Here is a 17,601-nt window from a genome sequence, read left to right on the forward strand (position 1 = left end):
GCCATGCCTCGTCCTGGCCCAGTTTCTCTTTCCAGACTTCAGAGCATATACAGGGTTGGGTACAAAATTTTAATTAAATTTTGTCTCTCCTACTTACGAATTGTATTATATCGGCCAAATTACTTAACTCCTGTGCCTCGGTTTTTCCTTGTGTGCAGATTGAGGAGGTGGTTTTTCAAGGTTAATTACGCCATCCACATCCAGCGCTAAGCACACGCGGTCAGTGTCAGCTTTAGACACACAGGTAGTCTGCAGAGGGCGCGGTCAGGTCCCGGCCGCAACGGTGGCCTCACACTGGTCTTCCCTGGAGTTGGATCACTCCAGACTGAACGTTCCCTCCACCGTTGACTTTAATTCTGTTGAAAAGTGTTTTCTCAGGCTTCACTAGGCTCTTGGTCAGGCCGGTGTCTTCCACCACCGTACTTCCCTTCCTGTCCGCCCTTGAAGGACGGCTCGGCGGACGCCGGAGAAGGCATCCGAGTGATAATGGGCGAAGCAGGAGGTTAGGGAAAGAGGGCAGTGGTTTTCGGTCACAATTACTGCTATACCCCCAGCTCCTGGAGGGCCGCCTGATTGCACGATGGGCCCTCTGTCCTGTGTGTCAGATACCTGAGTCGGGGAAAGCGTTAAACTGAGAAATGTGCAAGGCGGGTCCAAGTAGGACACAGTACCGTGCCTGCTGAGTGCTTACTGTGTCCTTGGCACTGTCCTGCACATTTCCAACGCGCTACTTCGTAACCTCACAGCTCCGCTCTGCGCTGGACTCTCCATCACTCCCGTCCACGGAAAGGGAGAGCGGGACACAGCGGGCAGCGGCTAAGTCACTTGCACCCGCATCCTAGAACCGCTAAGACGGAGCGCCAAGCTCCCAGGCCAGGCCGGGGACTGTGCGCGGACCCTGTGCGGGGCGAGACGAGGCTTCCGCCCACCGCGGTGACCCTGGGGTGCACCTGTCTTCAGGTGGGCCCCTCCGCCCGCTGCACGGCCACGGCGCGGCACGACTTCTCCGCGGCCGCGCGGGCACGCCGCGGTGCTCCGGGAGCCCAGGCTCTCGGGAGTCTAAGCCCCGCTCTCTCCCTGACGCGCCGTCGACCTGCGCGAGTTACTCCACGTCTCGGAGCCGCTCCCTGAGCTCGGGGTTCGGGCCGCGGCGGGAACCGAGCGTGGGGACTTCCGGGCGCGTCGCGGGGTCTGCGCCCCGGGGGGTGGGGGTGGACGGTGCCCCCCGCCGGGCCCTGCCCGCTCCGCCGGCTCTGCGGGGCCGGATCCCGCCGTCACGGCGCCGGCGCTGCGCTCGCCCCGCGCCCCGCGCCCCGCCGGCCCCTCGCGGCCCCCAGGCACCGCCGCAGGCGCGCGGGGCCCCACGCACACCAGGAAGCCGCCGGCCCCGGGCAGGCCACGCCCCGCACAGACCGCGAGCCGCGAGCCCCGAGCGCCCGCGACCGCTGCCATCGTCAGATTCCGGGATTCGGTCGCGAGGAGCCACCACCCAGCGCGGAGCCCGGCGCCGCTCGCCAGTCTCCATCTTTGGAGTCGGAAAAATGAGAGCGGGCCGAGGGGGCAGCCGGGTTTGGGGATACTGGGGTACGGCGGCTGCCTGGGGACCAAAACGTCTCTAAGGTAAAGTTGCAGCCTGAAGCGATTTTTTGACCCCCGACACTAAATGGGCTGCTGAAGACCCGGATGTGTCTGGGACTGGCCGAGGTACCCATTAACGCGCCCCCGCTAGACCATCCCCCTCCTCCGCTTAGGATTGGGTACTCCGTACGCTAATCATCACTGCTCCAGCCACTCACTCTTCAAGGGTGGGGTGTAGTCCCGGCACCCCCTCTTCTATTGGTGTGGCCGAGCAGAGGAGGGCGGGGAGGCCGGCTGGGGTCGCCCAATGGGCGTCGTGGCGTGTGGGGAAGGCGGAGCCGAGGCGCTTGGCAGCTGCCCAATCAGCGTCCTTGTTTGTGTGGTGCCGCCGCCGGTGCAGCCGCCGCCGCCGCCGCCGCCGCCGCTGCCCCCCGTCTGTACCGCAGTGTCTGCTCCGCCCGCCCGCCCTGGTCCGGCCCGCCCCCTCCCCCACCCCCGCCCCCGGTCCCGTCGGCGGGGCCCGGAACCCACTGTGCCGTCGCCTCCCTTTTTCGACGCCTCCGCCGCCGCCTGAGGAGGCGAGCTCGCCGGGAGTTACCCCGCCACCGCCAGGTGAGGAGCTTTGGCCTAGGCCCGCCTGGTCGCCCGCCCGCCCGGGGGCGGCGAGCCGCGAGGACCGGGGGAGCCGGGCGGCGGCGGCGGCGGCGGCGGCGGTGGGGGAAGGGAAAGGTGGCGGGCGGGGGAGGGGAAGCGCCCGCGAGCCGACGCCCGCCCGCGCGCCCCCGCCTCGCGTCCCCCTCCCCCGCTCGGCCCCGCGCGCCCCCGCCCCGCGCTCCCCTCACCTCGTCCCCTCCCCCGCCCCGCGCGCGCTCCCCGGCCTTCGCCTTCGGCCTCGCGCGCCCCCGCCTCGCGTCCCTCGGCTCCCGCCGCTCTGACTCTTTCTCCCTCCCGCGCGCCCCGTTTCCCCCGCCGTCCCCGCTCCGCTCCCTGCCTCCCGCCCGCCGCGCTCTCCTCCGCTCCGCTCCAGCGCCCCCCGCCGGCTCGCTCCGGCCCCGGGGGTGCCCTCGGGGGTCCGGGGCCGCCCCGCGCGCGCAGTCCGGGCCCCGCCGGCCGCCGGGACGCGCGGGCGTCGCTCGGGGGAGGGAGCGCGGCGGGCTTGTCTTTATGTCGCGGACGGGGTCGGGCGCGCTGAGCCGGGCCCCCTCCTCCGCCGCGCCGCCGCCGGAGCGGGCACCGCTCTCCGCCCGGGTGGGGCTCCGCTTCCGAGCGACCCCGGCGCCGCTGTCCTCGCCGGGGCCTCTGGGGCGCGCCGGGGGCCGACGCAGCCGGGGCTGGCCGTTCGCGGACCGGAGCGGGACTTGGAGGACTTTCTGCCGCTCTGCTCGTCGGGACGCCGAGGAGCGGCCGCTCCTGTGGGTGCCGTTGGCCCCCGGGAAGGCTCGCCTCTTCGGACTCTTCCCCCGCAGCCGCGCCGCGTCCGCTCGGGGCTGGCGCGGGGGGGGGGGGGGCGGGCGGCTGCCGCGGGGGGGGGGCGGGGCGGGGGAGGCCCGGGGGGGGGGTGCCCGTGCGCGCCGGCCCAGCCGGCCTCGGCCGCGTCTCCTGCTGTCATCGGGGAGGCAGGTCGCCGGCCCCGAGCGACTTTTCCCGTTTCCCACCAGGGGCTGTTTGCCGGGCTTTTGTGTGCGCGTCAGAGCTGGGGAAGGGCGCGGGGCCTTCGGGCCCGATTGCAGCCCCCGGGGGCTCGCGGGTCCTGTCGAAGAGCTGATGCTTTTGGGTGTGGAAACATTTTTCTATATAAAACTGCAGTTTGGGGGTAGGTAGTGCGCACGTGTGATTCCAAGCGCGGTGTTCCCTCTCGCTTCTCCGGCTGTCCAGTCTCCCCTCCCGCTTGCCGATTTCGGATTGTTTCTGGCAGCAGCGTGCGTGCATGTTGCACGTGAAGCAAACTTTGGCTTTTTCTGGGATGCACTGACCTGCACTGCGGGTTGAAGTCTGACTCGTGCTCTGGTGTCAGAGCGACCTTTCTGTCTGTGCGTGAGGGCTGAGGAGGCTGCTTCCGGAGCTAGTGAAGTTGGGGCCGTGGAGGCCTCCGCGTGTTTTAGGGAAGGCCCGCATCTGTCGGTAACTGCTCTCTAGTCTGTGTTTGGGGATAGACTGGGTCCGGGGTAGTCGGTCTTGGACTGTTTAAACAGGTAGGTTGTATGAAGAATGAGTTCGGAGGAGTGCTGGTTTGGCAGCGCTGCCGTCCATTTTTAGAGGCAGACAGTGGTTTTAGTCTTGGGGCAGTTGTAGTCATCGTGCTGAGGAATGAAGCAGCTAAATATTCATCAGGAATCCGAAGACCAGACCTGTAGGCCGAGTGACCCAGTTGGAAAGGAGGTGAGGCTTATGGACTTTTGTCCTGCTTATTCCTTACTTGAAAACACTTTCGGTGGAGTGAGAGGGATTCGTAGCTGACAGCAGCATCCATCTTTAGGACGCTGTGGTTTGCCTCCTCTGACTGTGATGTCTGCTAACTTCCGGCTTAGGGGCAGGCCCGAAAGGGGCTGCACAGACTCCGCGTCGGTGCTTGGCGCGGAACAGTGTTCACCAGGGTCCCTGATCAGCTCCTCTCGGCTCTGTTCTGGCTGTGACCTTTCCTGCTGTGTTCAGTAGAAGGCCATGGGTTTTGGGAGGGAGGATGCAAAAATTTTTTCTGAACCTCATAGTCTTTTTTTTTTTTTTTTTTTTTAGATTTTATTTATTTATCTGTTGGAAAGCACAAGCAGGCAGAGAGGCAGGCAGAGGCAGAGAGAGAAGCAGGCTCCCCGCCGAGCAAGGAGCCCGATGCAGGACTCCATCCCAGGACTCCTGGGATCATGACCCCAGCTGAAGGCAGCGGCAGTGGCTCAACCAGGGACGTCACCCAAGCGTCCCTGAACCTCATAGTCTTAAAGATATTCAAAAGGCTGTGTGCTGTCCCCCTTTCTCTTTCTTTTTTGGACAAATGTTTCCAATCCCCCCAACACACATACTTGTTTTTTTATTTTTCTTTCTTTCTTTCTTTCTTTTTTTTTTTTTCTTCTTCTTTTCCTGGCTAGGTCTGGCCAGACCTTCAGGTTGGATTTTGGTTACAGAATAGCAGAGTGGGGGTGGGAGGAGGGTGTCACTGTGTCAATAATAGTATCCTTTTTTAAAGATTTAATTTATTTATTTGTCAGAGAGAGCGAGTGCACAAGCAAGGGGAGAGGCTGGCAGAGGCAGGCAGAGGGAGAAGCAGGCTCCCCACTGCACAGGGAGCCTGATGTGGGACTTGATCCCAGGGCCCTGGGATCATGACCCGAGCTGAAGGCAGGCGCTAAACGGACTGAGCCATTCAGGAGTCCCTCAGTAATAGTACCCTTATGGAATGCTGGGACCTCTGGATTCATCCTGGCTTTAAGCTAGGATGTTGTTGTAAACAGCAGGCCTCTTGCTTCAGTCTACTGTTTGTTTTTTCCTTCCTTATCTTCCCGTCCACCAAGCTGGAGATGCGTGTATAGGGGAACAGCAGTTGTGCTGTCATGGTTTCTAGACTGGAGTATATTCCATGTCAGCCAACCCACTGGGATAAACACATTAACAAGCGGCCCCTCTGCACTCAGAATACTGTGTCGTTTGATTGATTAAAACAACTGCTTGAGAAAGCATAAGATTTGAGCCTTCACGAGGACCAAGGAATTTCCTTTCCTAGACCTTTTATGGTATTTAAAGTGGTGTATCATTACATATCAAAGCACAATAGCCAGGCATTTTCTGAAGCAGTTTGGAGGGGAGGGGGAAAAGACCCACCCAGATTGACTATAAATCAGGCCTGTTGTAAAGCTGTCCATTTTCTTGCTCAGGAAAAGATCTAACCTATCAGACAATGCCACACAAAGTAGCAGTTCCCCTGCATTGGCTAAGCTTGGGAAAAGATGCATAAGGAAGTTCAGTTTTGTTTTGTTTTTTTTTTTAAGATTTTTTTCTTTCTTTATCTGACAGAGATCACAAGTAGGCAGAGAGGCAGGCAGAGAGAGAGGAGGAAGCAGGCTCCCTGCAGAGCAGAGAGCCCGATGTGGGGCTCCATCCCAGGACCCTGAGATCATGACCTGAGCCGAAGGCAGAGGCTTAACCTACTGAGCCACCCAGGTGCCCCGGAAGTTCAGTTTTTGTTGAAAAGGCGTGCCTTTTAAGGAGAAATCGTCTGTTAGCTGTATAGGTTGGTTTATCCTCAGTAACCCTGTGACACTTTCTGTAGGTACTGGTTGGGGATCTTGGTGGCTCCTGAGTCCATGGAACAGAGAGTCCTGGACTTGTGTAGTAACGTTGAAGAAAATAGATTGGATTTGAAATGCTCCCTCTTCCTGTTCCATTTTTCCCTCTCAGGGATATTTGAAATATTCCTGTGTATTTTTTTTTTTTAAAGATTTTATTTATTTATTTGAGAGAGAGAGACAGTGAGAGAGAGCATGAGCGAGGAGAAGGTCAGAGGGAGAAGCAGACTCCCCATGGAGCTGGGAGCCCGATGTGGGATTCGATCCTGGGACTCTGGGATCATGACCTGAGCCGAAGGCAGTCGTCCAACCAACTGAGCCACCCAGGCATCCCTATTCCTGTGTATTTTTGAGTTCACTTAGTAGGAAAGGAGTGACCCAGGGTCATTAAAGAGCTAAAGTTGTCTACTTCTTAGATGGTGTCTCCCTCAAAATCCTCTAATCTTTGTTGTTGCCTTTAAATTACCACTAACTGGCAAAAAGCCATCAGGAGTTTTGGGTTAAAGTACCAAAAGCAACAGATGAATAAGAACACATATTTTGTTACTCCTGAGGTATGAGACTGGTCAAATCCTAGACCGCAAAGTTACAGTAACTGCAAAAACTTCTTTGACAACATATAAGCTTTTAGTTGTTAATACTGACTGGTAAAGTATTAAGAAAAGTGACAATACTTCCACATTCCTGAACCATTCTCTTTTTGCTTTTCACATCTGAGAGGTACACATTTTCTAAGTAATTCAGGTTATCATTACTTGAAGCTGAAAGTCATGGATTAAGCCTACTGATCAAAGCTTTCTTGGGCTTGTCTCATTTGGGGGGGAAGGTGAAATTTTTAATCACCCAAAATATAGGCTGGAATGTCAGTGGGATTTAGATTAGACATCAGAATTAATAAATTCCCATTATAGTTGTGAGGGATTAGGAAATCTTAACCAGAGAGTTTGTACATCTCTTACCTAGAAAATATTTACGGAGTTAGCTTTTTGAGAATATTTAAGCTCCAACTTCTGGGGAGAGAGGTTGTAGGGCTAGTAAGTGGCATATTGGAATAGGAGAACACAGGCATAGGGAATTTAGAAATCCCGAGTAAAATCCTAGTTTTGCCATTTATTAGCTGTATGATTTTGGATAAGCCTTCTAATTCCCCCCCCCCCCCCATGCTACCTAAGGCTCCTAATTTTAAAATTCCCATCTCTTTCAGAATAAAAGTCTGTTCCTACAGTGGCCTGTAGGGTCTTGCATGCTCTGCAGTTCCCCACCACCTTCTCTGTCGATCATCTTCTTTCCTCTTGCTCACTCCTTTCCAGCCAGCCACCTTGACTTGTTTCTTTCTTTTTTAAAGATTTTACTTATTTATTTGACAGAGAAAGAGAGATTACAAGTAGGCAGAGAGGCAGGCAGAGAGAAAGGGGGAAGGTGGCTCCCCGCTGAGCAGAGAGCCCGATGCGGGGCTCCATCCCAGGACCCTGAGATCATTGACCTGAGCTGAAGGCAGAGGCTTTAACCCACTGAGCCGCCCAGATGCCCCAGCCTTGACTTGTTTCTTGAATACACCAGTCACACTCTTTATCTTAGAACCTTTGCACTAGCTATTCCTTCTAGTGGGAAATAGCTAGTTTTTATCACAGAGATAATAAAAATGACTAATTTTCTTCCTTCAAGTCTTTGCTTAAATATGTTACCATTTCAGTGAGATCTCTTAAAATTGTACCTTCAGTTCCCACCTCTCACTCCTGATTTTTCCATGCCCTATTGTCTTTTTTTACAGTGCTTATAATTTTTTTTAAAGATTTTATTTATTTATCGGGGGGGGGGGGAGAGCGAGCACAGACAGACAGAATGGCAGGCAGAGGCAGAGGGAGAAGCAGGCTCCCTGCCGAGCAAGGAGCCCGATGTGGGACTCGATCCCAGGACGCTGGGATCATGACCTGAGCCGAAGGCAGCTGCTTAACCAACTGAGCCACCCAGGCGTCCCTACAGTGCTTATAATTTTATAACATGTTTATTTGTTATATTTATTGCTTTTTAAATTTCAATTAGCAGACATATATTTATTAACATTTATTGCTTTTTTAATTTCAATTAACAGACATCTAGTACAGTGTTAGTTTCAGATGTGGAGTTCAGTAATTTCTGAGCTGCATGAGTGGTACCCAGTGCCCATCACATCGTGTGCCTTCTTTAATGCCTCACCCCCTCACCTCTCCCGCAGCAGCCCTCAGTTTGTTTCCTATAGGTAAGAGTCTCTCATGGTTTGTCTCCCTCTCTGATGACTTCCCATTCAGTTCCCCTCTCCCCTGTGATCCTCTCCCCTGTCTCTTGTGTGAAACTGTATGATAATTGTCTTTCTCTGATTGACTTTTATAACCTTTCTTAAAAAGTTTATTTATTTAAGTAATTTCTATACCCGGTGTGGGGCTCGAACTCATGACCTGAGACCAAGAGTTGCATGCTCCTCCAACTGGGCCAGCCAGGTGCCCCCCCCCTTTATTACGTTTATTGCATGTTGGTTCCCCTCCTGTGATACAGGGTCTACAAAGCATGGATTTATTTTGGTGTTTTAACGTTTTAACGCCTAATACAGTACTTGATACATAGTTAATAATAAATATTTGTTGATCAAATAAGAATAATAACTGTTTTCCTAATCTCGTGATTGTTTATAACAAAAGTATGAAATGTGATTAGCATAATATGGGATTTTAAAGTGTAGACTTTGAAGCATCATACAAATAATGATGATAAAATTATTGCCTTCCCATTGAAATGGTAAATAACACTTGATTATTCAAAAAAAAAAAAAAACCCTTCATGTATTCACATAGATTATCACATTTCTCCTAAACTCCAGCCTCTTGTTTCCAGTTTTCTACTGTGTGCTGGACATACCCACTTCTGTATTCCATTGGTACCTCACACTCGGTTTTCACCCTCAGCTCCCCTTCTGTGATTCATTGAGTCACCTAAGCCAGAAATGGGAGCACCATCATCAGATTTCTCTTCTCTATCACTTTCTAAATATTTCTCAGCCAGTACCTCTGTCTCTGTCTCTCTTGCTGGTCTCCTGCTTCAGGCCTACAGCTCTTAAACTTGGAAGGTTGCCGGGATCTCTTATAGTTCTTTTTGTTTTTAGTTTTGTTGCCTTTTAAACTCTCAATTCTGTTGGCTCAAAATGGTCGAGAGATATAGGATTATTCTCTTGGCCTTTCTCAATACTTTTGAATAGTTTCCAGTTGTTTAAAGGTGAAATTTAACCTTTGCCTAATATTCAGGCCTTGTCATCCTGGCCTTTGCCTTTCTATCTGGCCTTACATTTCTCCCTTACAGTTTATTATGAGCACATACAGTTCCAGTTCCTAGATCAGCTTCCAAGTGTCACCTCAAATGCTACTTTCTGGGAAGCCTTCTCCTGATTTTCCCAGAGAGACCTCGCTTTGCTTTCTTCTTTGATCTCACTCTGTAAATATTGTCTGTCTTCCCTCAATGGTCTGTAAACATCCTGAAAGATACCATGTGTTTTTACTGTTGTGTGTCCAGTGCCTAGCATGGTACCTGTCATCTGAAAAGTATTAAAGATACGAATATGAGAAAGTGTTGCGTACATTCAGAAGTCACCCCTTTTGTTTTGTTCCGGTGCAGAAGAACAAGGTTGGAGTTCTCGCTCTGCCATTCATCATCGGTGTGACCTTGGCATAGTCCTTTGAAGCCTTCACACCACAGTTCCCTCACCTTAGAAATGGGGATCAAGAGCTGCTTTATCTCTTTTGCTAGATTTCAGAATGAGTCAGATGAGACTACACATAAAGGTGCTTTACAAACTGTACAGCACTGTACAGTTGTTATGTGCTAACACAAGCTGAGCTTTCCTCATAACTTTTTTCTTGTTCATGTTGAAATGCGGCCCCCTCTTTTTTTAATCAGTGAAGCCATAAATACTCTACTGCAACATGTATTCTGTTCATAGCCATTTTCATCAGTATGTGTGATGTACTCCTGTATGTCACTGTAAGTGTGGAGGATTTAAAGACTTTCCCAGTATCCTAGTGGATAAAAAAGGTTGTAAAATCCTCGGAAGTTACTCTTCTCAAGGAGTGTCTCTGTCATGAATTCTGTAATCTTTTTTTAGATTTTTAAAAAACATTTTACTTATTTGGGAGAGAGCAAGCAAGCATGAGCTGGTGGGGAGGGAAAGGAGCAGAGGGAGAGGGAGAAGCAGACTCCCCACTGAGCAGCGAGCCCTACATGGGGTTCAATCCCAGGACCCTGAGACCATGACCTGAGCTGAGGCAGGCACTTCACCCACTGAGCCACCCAGGCGCCCCCTCAGATTTTTTTTTTTTTGATTGCGCTTTTGCAACTTTGAGAACTTAAAAGAAATTTATTAAATGAAACAAGATGGGATTGGGAGGGAGACAAACCATAAGTGACTCTTAATCTCACAAAACAAACTGAGGGTTGCTGGGGGGAGGCGGGTTGGGAGAAGGGGGGTGGGGTTATGGACATTGGGGAGGGTATGTGCTTTGGTGCGTGCTGTGAAGTGTGTAAACCTGGTGATTCACAGACCTGTACCCCTGGGGATAAAAAATATATGTTTATAAAAAATAAAAAATTTTTAAAAAAGGAATTTATTTATTATTTAAGATTTGTTTATTTGAGAGAGAGAAAGCATGTGTACAAGTAGGAGGGCCAGAAGGAGAGAGAAGCTGAAGCAGACTCTGTGCTGAGTGTGGAGCCCAGCACAGGGCTTGATCTCATGACCCTGAGATCACAAACTGAGCCGAAACTAGGAATTGGATGCTTAACCAACTGCACCACCCAGGTGCCCCTTAAAGGGAATTTTTTAATGTATATATTTAATATGTAATCATATTATAGATGAGACAACCCAATTCCTAGAGGTAGTGTCATTTTGCTGGAATCCAGTATGTAACAACTCTGCCTGACCTCAAGAGTTGTGGTCTTAAATTCTTCCAACATTTCTTGCAGAGGGTTTTTTTTTTTTTTTTTTTAAGACTTTATTTATCCATTTGATAGAGATCACAGGTAGGCAGAGAGGAAGAAACAGGCTCCCTGCTGAGCAGAGAGCCGGATGCGGAGCTCGATCCCAGGACCCTGGGACCCTGACCCAAGCCAAAGGCAGAGGCCTTAATCCAGTGAGCCACCCAGGCACCCCTTGTAGAGGACTTTCTAAAAATTTATTTATTTATCTAACAGAGACACAGCAGAGAGGGAACACAGGCATGGGGAGTGGGAGAAGGAGAAGCAGGTTTCCGGATGAGCAGGGAGCCTGATGTGGGGCTTGATCCCAGGACCCTGGGACCATGACCTGAGCCAAAGGCAGACACTTAACCACTGAGACACCCAGGTGCCTCTTCTTGTAGAGTTTTGTTTTGCCCTAAAAAAGCAAAAAACAACCAGACAAAAAATGCAATAGTATTAATAGGTTTTTGTTTTTGTTTTTAAGATTCTATTTATTTGACAGAACACAGGCAGGGGGAGTGGCAGGCAGAGGGAGAAGCAGGCTCCCCCCATGGAGCAGGGAGCCTGATGTGGGTCTCAGGCCCAGGACACTCAGATCATGATGACCTGAGCCAAAGGCAGTCGCCCAACTAGCTGAGCCACCCAGGTGCCCATAAATGGGTCTTATGTGAAAAAAGTTATGTGGTCACATAGTGGTCTGAAAAATTCTGAGTTCAATTAAGGCAGATTTCTTTAGGGCATGACTTCTCAGAGCCTTGTGTGAGTAAATATACAGTGTACGTTGGGAGTGGTCAGAGAATGGCTAGAGTGTGTAGAGGTTCACCTAGTTACTTGGCCATGAAAGAGCTTCTTAAGGTATTAGTGATCTCAGTGCTTGGAGAATACTGCACTTTGCTATTCTGCTTTCTTCTTTGAGTTTGAAAGTTTTTTAAGGGTTGTTACTCTGGAGTGAGGGAATTGATTGCTTTTGTGTGCTAGTTTTCCAGAGAACTGGGATGGTGGCATTAAGCTAGATATTTTTTAGAAAACTCACTGGTATGGAGGCTGCCATTTTTTCCCCCGTGAATCTTCTAAGGCAAATGGTACAGCTTAGCCAGCTTGGCCCTCACTAGAAGTGAATTCGCAGGAGGGTAACTGAGCTGCTGCGCCTGCGCCCACCCTGGCCCCATCTTTAATCTAATGTGCTAGAAGCAAGAGAGTAAGGTTGCAACTTTGTAAGTAAACAGAAACCTTGGAGCCACAATCAAGAAGCCCTTCCTTTCCTGGAGATGTTAGTACCACGGTAGGGAATTTGTATAGCCCATCATTGGACTGTGAGGCGTGCAGAGGGACCAGGGAGGGGCTCAGAGAGAGGAGGAGAACTATCCTTGGTTTCCAATCCTTTGAAAGTGATATGTTGGTCTTGAAATTATTATTATTTTTTTAAGATTTTTATTTATTTATTTATTTGACAGACAGAGATCACAAGTAGGCAGAGAGGCAGGCAGAGAGAGGAGGAAGCAGGCTCCCCGCTGAGCAGAGAGCCCGAATGCTGGCCTCCATCCCAGGACCCTGAGATCATGACCCAAGCCGAAGGCAGAGGCTTTAACCCACTGAGCCACCCAGGCGCCCTGGTCTTGAAATTAAAAACAAAACAAAACTTGGAGAAATTGTTGTTTGAAGGCATAAAGGTTACCTGAATGGTGTTCACCTCTGAATTTCAAGCTTTCATCTCAAAGTTTGAGCTACCAGTGAAAATACTGAAAATGTTTCCCTAATGGGATAATACTTTTTGGAGGGAGGGGCAGTTTTCTAATCATTCTTTAACATTTATGGCTAGGTTGATACATTGCTATCAAAAAGCTTGAAGTAATTGGTATTGTGTATTCCTACTTCCCTGGACAGGTTGGCTAGAAGACCTTATAGTCTCTTTTCTGGAAATTTGATGTGAGTAGCACGGCATCTTGCCATATACTAGATTTTGGCTTCTTTTTTTTTTTTTTTTTTTTTTTTTTTTTTTTAAAGATTTTTATTTATTTATTTAACAGAGAGAAATCACAAGTAGATGGAGAGGCAGGCAGAGAGAGAGAGAGAGGGAAGCAGGCTCCCTGCTGAGCAGAGAGCCCGATGCGGGGCTCGATCCCAGGACCCTGAGATCAGACCTGAGCCGAAGGCAGCGGCTTAACCCACTGAGCCACCCAGGCGTCCCTAGATTTTGGCTTCTAATAAGTGTCCATGAATAAATTGGTATGGTACTCTGATACTCTTCTTTTCTTATTTTATAATTCAGGTAGTAAAGAATGCCCAGTTCCTCAGCTGAGTGCGTTATAAATGTGAAAGTTCTTTCTTTCTTTCTTTTTTAAGATTTTTATTTATTTATTTGACAGACAGAGATCACAGGTAGGCAGAGAGGCAGGGAGAGGGAGAGGGGAACGGAAGCAGGCTCCCTGCTGAGCAGAGACCTCCCCCCCCAACTTGGTACTCGAGCCCAGGACCCTGGGATCATGACCTGAGCCGAAGGCAGAGGCTTTAACCCACTGAGCCACCCAGGCGCCCCCCCCCTTTTTTTTTTTTTAAGATTTTATTTATTTATTTATTTGACAGAGATCACAAGCAGGCAGAGAGGCAGGCAGAGAGAGTGGGACGGAAGCAGGCTCCCCGCTTAGCAGAGAGCCGGATGCGGGGCTCGATCTCAGGATCCTGGGACCATGACCTCAGCCAAAGGCAGATGCTTAACCCACTGAGCCACCCAGGCGCCCCATCTATTGTTTTAGCCACATTTTATCTTTTTATCTGTCAGTGGATACTTGGGTTGTTTCTCCCTCTTGGCTGTTGTGATTAATGCTGCTGTGAACATCCGTATATAGGTACCTGTTTAAGTTGATGCTTTCACTTCTTTTGGGTGTGTACCTGGAGCTGGAATTGCTGAATCATAGGACTTCTGGATTTCATTTTTTGAGGAATCACGATACTGTTTTCTACAGGGACTGTATTATTTGTATTCCCACCAGTAGTGCACAAGGAGTCCCAACTGCTCTGTGTCCTTACCAATACTTTTTTTTGTTTTTATAAAGCTGTCCAAATTGGTGAGAAGTGGTATCTCATTGTGGTTTTGATTTGTACTTCTCTAATGATGAGTGACTTTGAGCATCTTTTCATGTGCTTATTGGTCATTTGTATATCTTCTTTGGAGAAGTGTCTATTCAAGTCCATTCCTTTTTTTTTTTTAATATATTTTTTTTATTTACACTTATTTTTAAGTACTCTCTGCATCCAACATGGGGCTCAAACTCATGACCCCAAGATCAAGAATCTCATGCTTTGGGGCACCTGAGTGGCCAGCCGGTTAAGTGTCTGCCTTCAGCTCAGTCATCTCCGTGTCTTGGGATGGAGCCCCACGTCGGGCTTCCCACTCAGTGAGGTGTCTGCTTCTCTCTCTCTCTCTTCCTCCCCTTCCTTCTGCTTCTTCCCTCATGTTCTCTTTCTCAAATAAATAAATAAACTCTTAAAAAAAAAAAAAAAAGAATCTCATGCTCTTCTGACTGACCCAGCCAATGACCCTCCCCACAACAACCCCCTCCCATCTTTATTTGGGTTTTTTGTTGTTGAGTGGTAGGAGTTCTGTATATGTCTTGGAAATATTTTGCAAATATTTTCTTGCAAATATTTTCTCCGATTTTGTGGGTTGCCGTTTTTACTTTGTTGATAGTGTCCATTGATCCCAGAAGTTCTTACATATTTTTAAGATTTTATTAATATTCTGGGGGGGAGAGAGAGACCCAAGAGTGCATGCGAGAGGGAGCAAGCACAGGCAGGGGAAAGGGCAGAGGGAGGGGGAGAAGAGGTCTCCCCACTGAGCAGGGGGCCAGACTCAGGGCTCAATTCTGGGACCCTGGGATCATGACCCAGGCCGAAGGCAGACGCTTAACTGACTGAGTCACCCAGGTGTTCTGTGCAGAAGTTTTAAATTTTGGTAAGATTCAGTTTATTATTTCATTTGTTGCCTGTGTTTTGGTGTCGTAGTCAAGGACTTGTTGTTGGGGCACCTGGCTGGCTTAGTTAGTGGAGCATGGGACTCTTGAACTTGGGATTTTTCAGTTCAAGTCCCATGTTGGGATAGAGATTATATAATAGTAAAAATCTTTTAGGGATGCCTACCCTCAGCAGGGAGTCTGCTTCTTCCTCTCCATCTGCCCCTCTCCACGCTCATGTGCATGCCCGGTGTGCATGCTCTCTCTCTCAAATAAATACAGTGTTTAAGGAAAAAAATAGGAGCGCCTGGGTGGCTTGGTTGGTTGAGCATCTGACTTGGTTTCAGCTCAGGTCATGATCTCAGGGTGGATGGCTGTGCACTGGGTAGGGAGTCTGGAGAGAAAGAATCTCAAGCCAACTCTGGCTTGAGATACTTTCTCTCCCTCTGCCCCTCCCCCTGCTCTTGCTTTTGTGTGTGTGCACACTCTTTAAAAATAAAATCTTTTTTAAAAAGGAGGTTTTTTTGTTTTTGTTTTTGTTTTTTTTAAAGAAAATTGTTTCCAAATCCGGAGTCACAAAGCTTTTTATCCCTTTTTTTTTTTTTTCTCAAAGAGTTTTATAGTTTTGGTTCTTACATTTAGGTCTTTGATCCATTTTAGTTATTTTTGTGTGCTGGGTGCTTGGGTGGCTCAGTGGGTTAAGCCGCTGCCTTCGGCTCAGGTCATGATCTCAGGGTCCTGGGATCGAGTCCCGCATCGGGCTCTCTGCTCAGCAGGGAGCCTGCTTCCTCCTCTCTCTCTCTGCCTGCCTCTCTGCCTACTTTGATCTCTGTCTGTCAAATAAATAAATAAAATCTTTAAAAAAAAAATTGTGTGTGTGCTGTAAGTGTCCAGTTTCATTCTTGTGCATGTGGTGTAACCCATTCTTCCAGCAGGTTTTAAAGTAAGGATGTGTGATTCCTCTGTCTGTTCTTTTTCAGAACTGTTTGGCTCTTTGGGATCCCTCTGAATTTTAGGTTGGGTTTTTCTGTTCACATGCTTTTTTATATTGGACCAAAGAATATAAAACTAAACTGAATGAGACCCTATTATTATAATATGGTAGCTGATTCCTGTCATTGAGTTTTGAATTGACTTTTAGCTCCCTGGATCACGGGTGTTTGTTTGTTTGTTTGTTTGTTTGTTTTAAAGGTTATTTGTTTATTAATTTGTCAGAGTGAGCACAGGCAGACAGAGTGGCAGACAGAGAAGCAGGCTCCTGCGAGCAAGGAGCCCGATGTAGGATTTGATCCCAGGATGCTGGGATCATGACCTGAGCCGAAGGCAGCGGCTTAATCAACTGAGCCACCCAGGCGTTCCTGTTTTGTTTTTTTATTGTGTTAGAAGCAAGGTTATTCCAAATACTTTTGCTCTTATAGGTGAATTGAATTATTTTGTTATCATTGAAACTTTTTTTTTTTTAATTTTTAAAAGTTTAGTTCAGGGGTGCCTGAACTAAACAGGGTGCCTGAACTAGTTCAGGGGTGGCTCAGTGGTTAAACCTCTGCCTTCGGCTCAGGTCATGATCTTAGGCTGCTGGGATCAAGCCCAGCATTGGGCTCTCTGCTCCGTAGGGAGTCTCTGCCTGCCTCTCTGCCTACTTGTGATCTCTTTCTCTGTGTGTGTGTTGAATAAATAAATTAAATATTTTTAAAAAATCTTTTAAAAAAAAAAAACCTGGGGCACCTGGGTGGCTCAGTGGGTTAAAGCCTCTGCCTTCAGCTCAGGTCATGATCTCAGGGTCCTGGGATCGAGTCCCACATCAGGCTCTCTGCTCAGTGGAGAGCTTGCTTCCTCCCCTCTCTCTCTGCCTGCCTCTCTGCCTACTTGTGATCTCTCTCTCTGTCAAATAAATAAATAAAATCTTAAAACAAACCCCAAAACCCAACAACTTAATTTAGGAATGTTGGCTACCCAGTTCATGAAATCAGATTATGTCAGAAAATCCAAGGCCTTTATCAGTATATGGAGCTATCTTTCCAGGTCATTAAGTATAGACCTCACATGGTTTTCTCTGTCCTATTTTGCTTCAGTTTAGGAAAATGACAGTTAATCACTCTAATAAAGAGGAACCTTGGGGGGGGAAAGGAGAAAGAAAACTTGGTTTTCTTCTCTTCTTCAGCCTGTCAGAGCTTTGTAACCATTTAAATTCATTGGTTATGGAGAACTGAAAAGCCCTGATCATTTATATATTCACAAGGTGTTTGTTGTACACCTACTGTGGAAAAGACCTAAATGTAGGTGTTGTAGAATATATAAAGATAAATGACACAACCTCATTGTTGTAGATCTATAGCCCAGAAGGGAAAATCTATATTAAAATAATGACAGTAGTTGACAGAGAGTATTTATAAATTAAGTAACCAACATTAAAAGTGCCTTTTAAGTAGGAACAGTGCCTTTATTCACCACTTTTTGCTACTTGGGTCTAAGTGTGAGATAGGCTTACCAAATCCTGAAAATGCTGCTTTCAAAATCTCTCAATTTCTGCCTATCCCTGTTGCTTTAGTTTTAGCTGTTATGATTGCTTGCCCATATTCATTTACTACTTTGGATATAATTTTTTAAGATTTTATTTATTTATTTGAAAGAGAGAGCATGAGCCAGGCAGAGGGACAGAGGGAGAGAGAGTAGCAGACTCTGGGCAGGGAGCCCAGACCTGTGGGACCACGACCTGAGCTGAAGGCAGATGTTTAACCGACTGAGCCACCCAGGTGCTTCTACCTTGGATGTGTTTTTATTTTTTATTTTTTATTTTTTATTTTCTTTTAAGATTT

The 17,601-nt window shown here is 48.8% G+C and overlaps 1 protein-coding gene across 3 annotated transcripts in view; it reads left to right on the forward strand.

The window, feature by feature from the left end:
- The first annotated feature begins 1,457 nt into the window (after positions 1–1,457).
- The window catches only part of GATAD2B (GATA zinc finger domain containing 2B), an 87,429-nt gene continuing 71,285 nt past the window's right edge, over positions 1,458–17,601 (forward strand). The window contains exon 1 of one of the 3 annotated variants that reach the window (XM_059145723.1): positions 1,458–1,620. The gene's annotated coding sequence lies outside the window, so the exon portion shown is untranslated. Of the gene's footprint in view, positions 1,621–1,981; positions 2,191–3,271; positions 3,958–17,601 lie in introns of those variants that run through there. The other 2 variants (XM_059145722.1, XM_059145724.1) reach the window with 2 other exon arrangements.

The sequence above is a fragment of the Mustela lutreola genome, chromosome 14 (genome assembly GCF_030435805.1).
Source record: "Mustela lutreola isolate mMusLut2 chromosome 14, mMusLut2.pri, whole genome shotgun sequence".
Lineage (NCBI taxonomy): Eukaryota > Metazoa > Chordata > Mammalia > Carnivora > Mustelidae > Mustela > Mustela lutreola.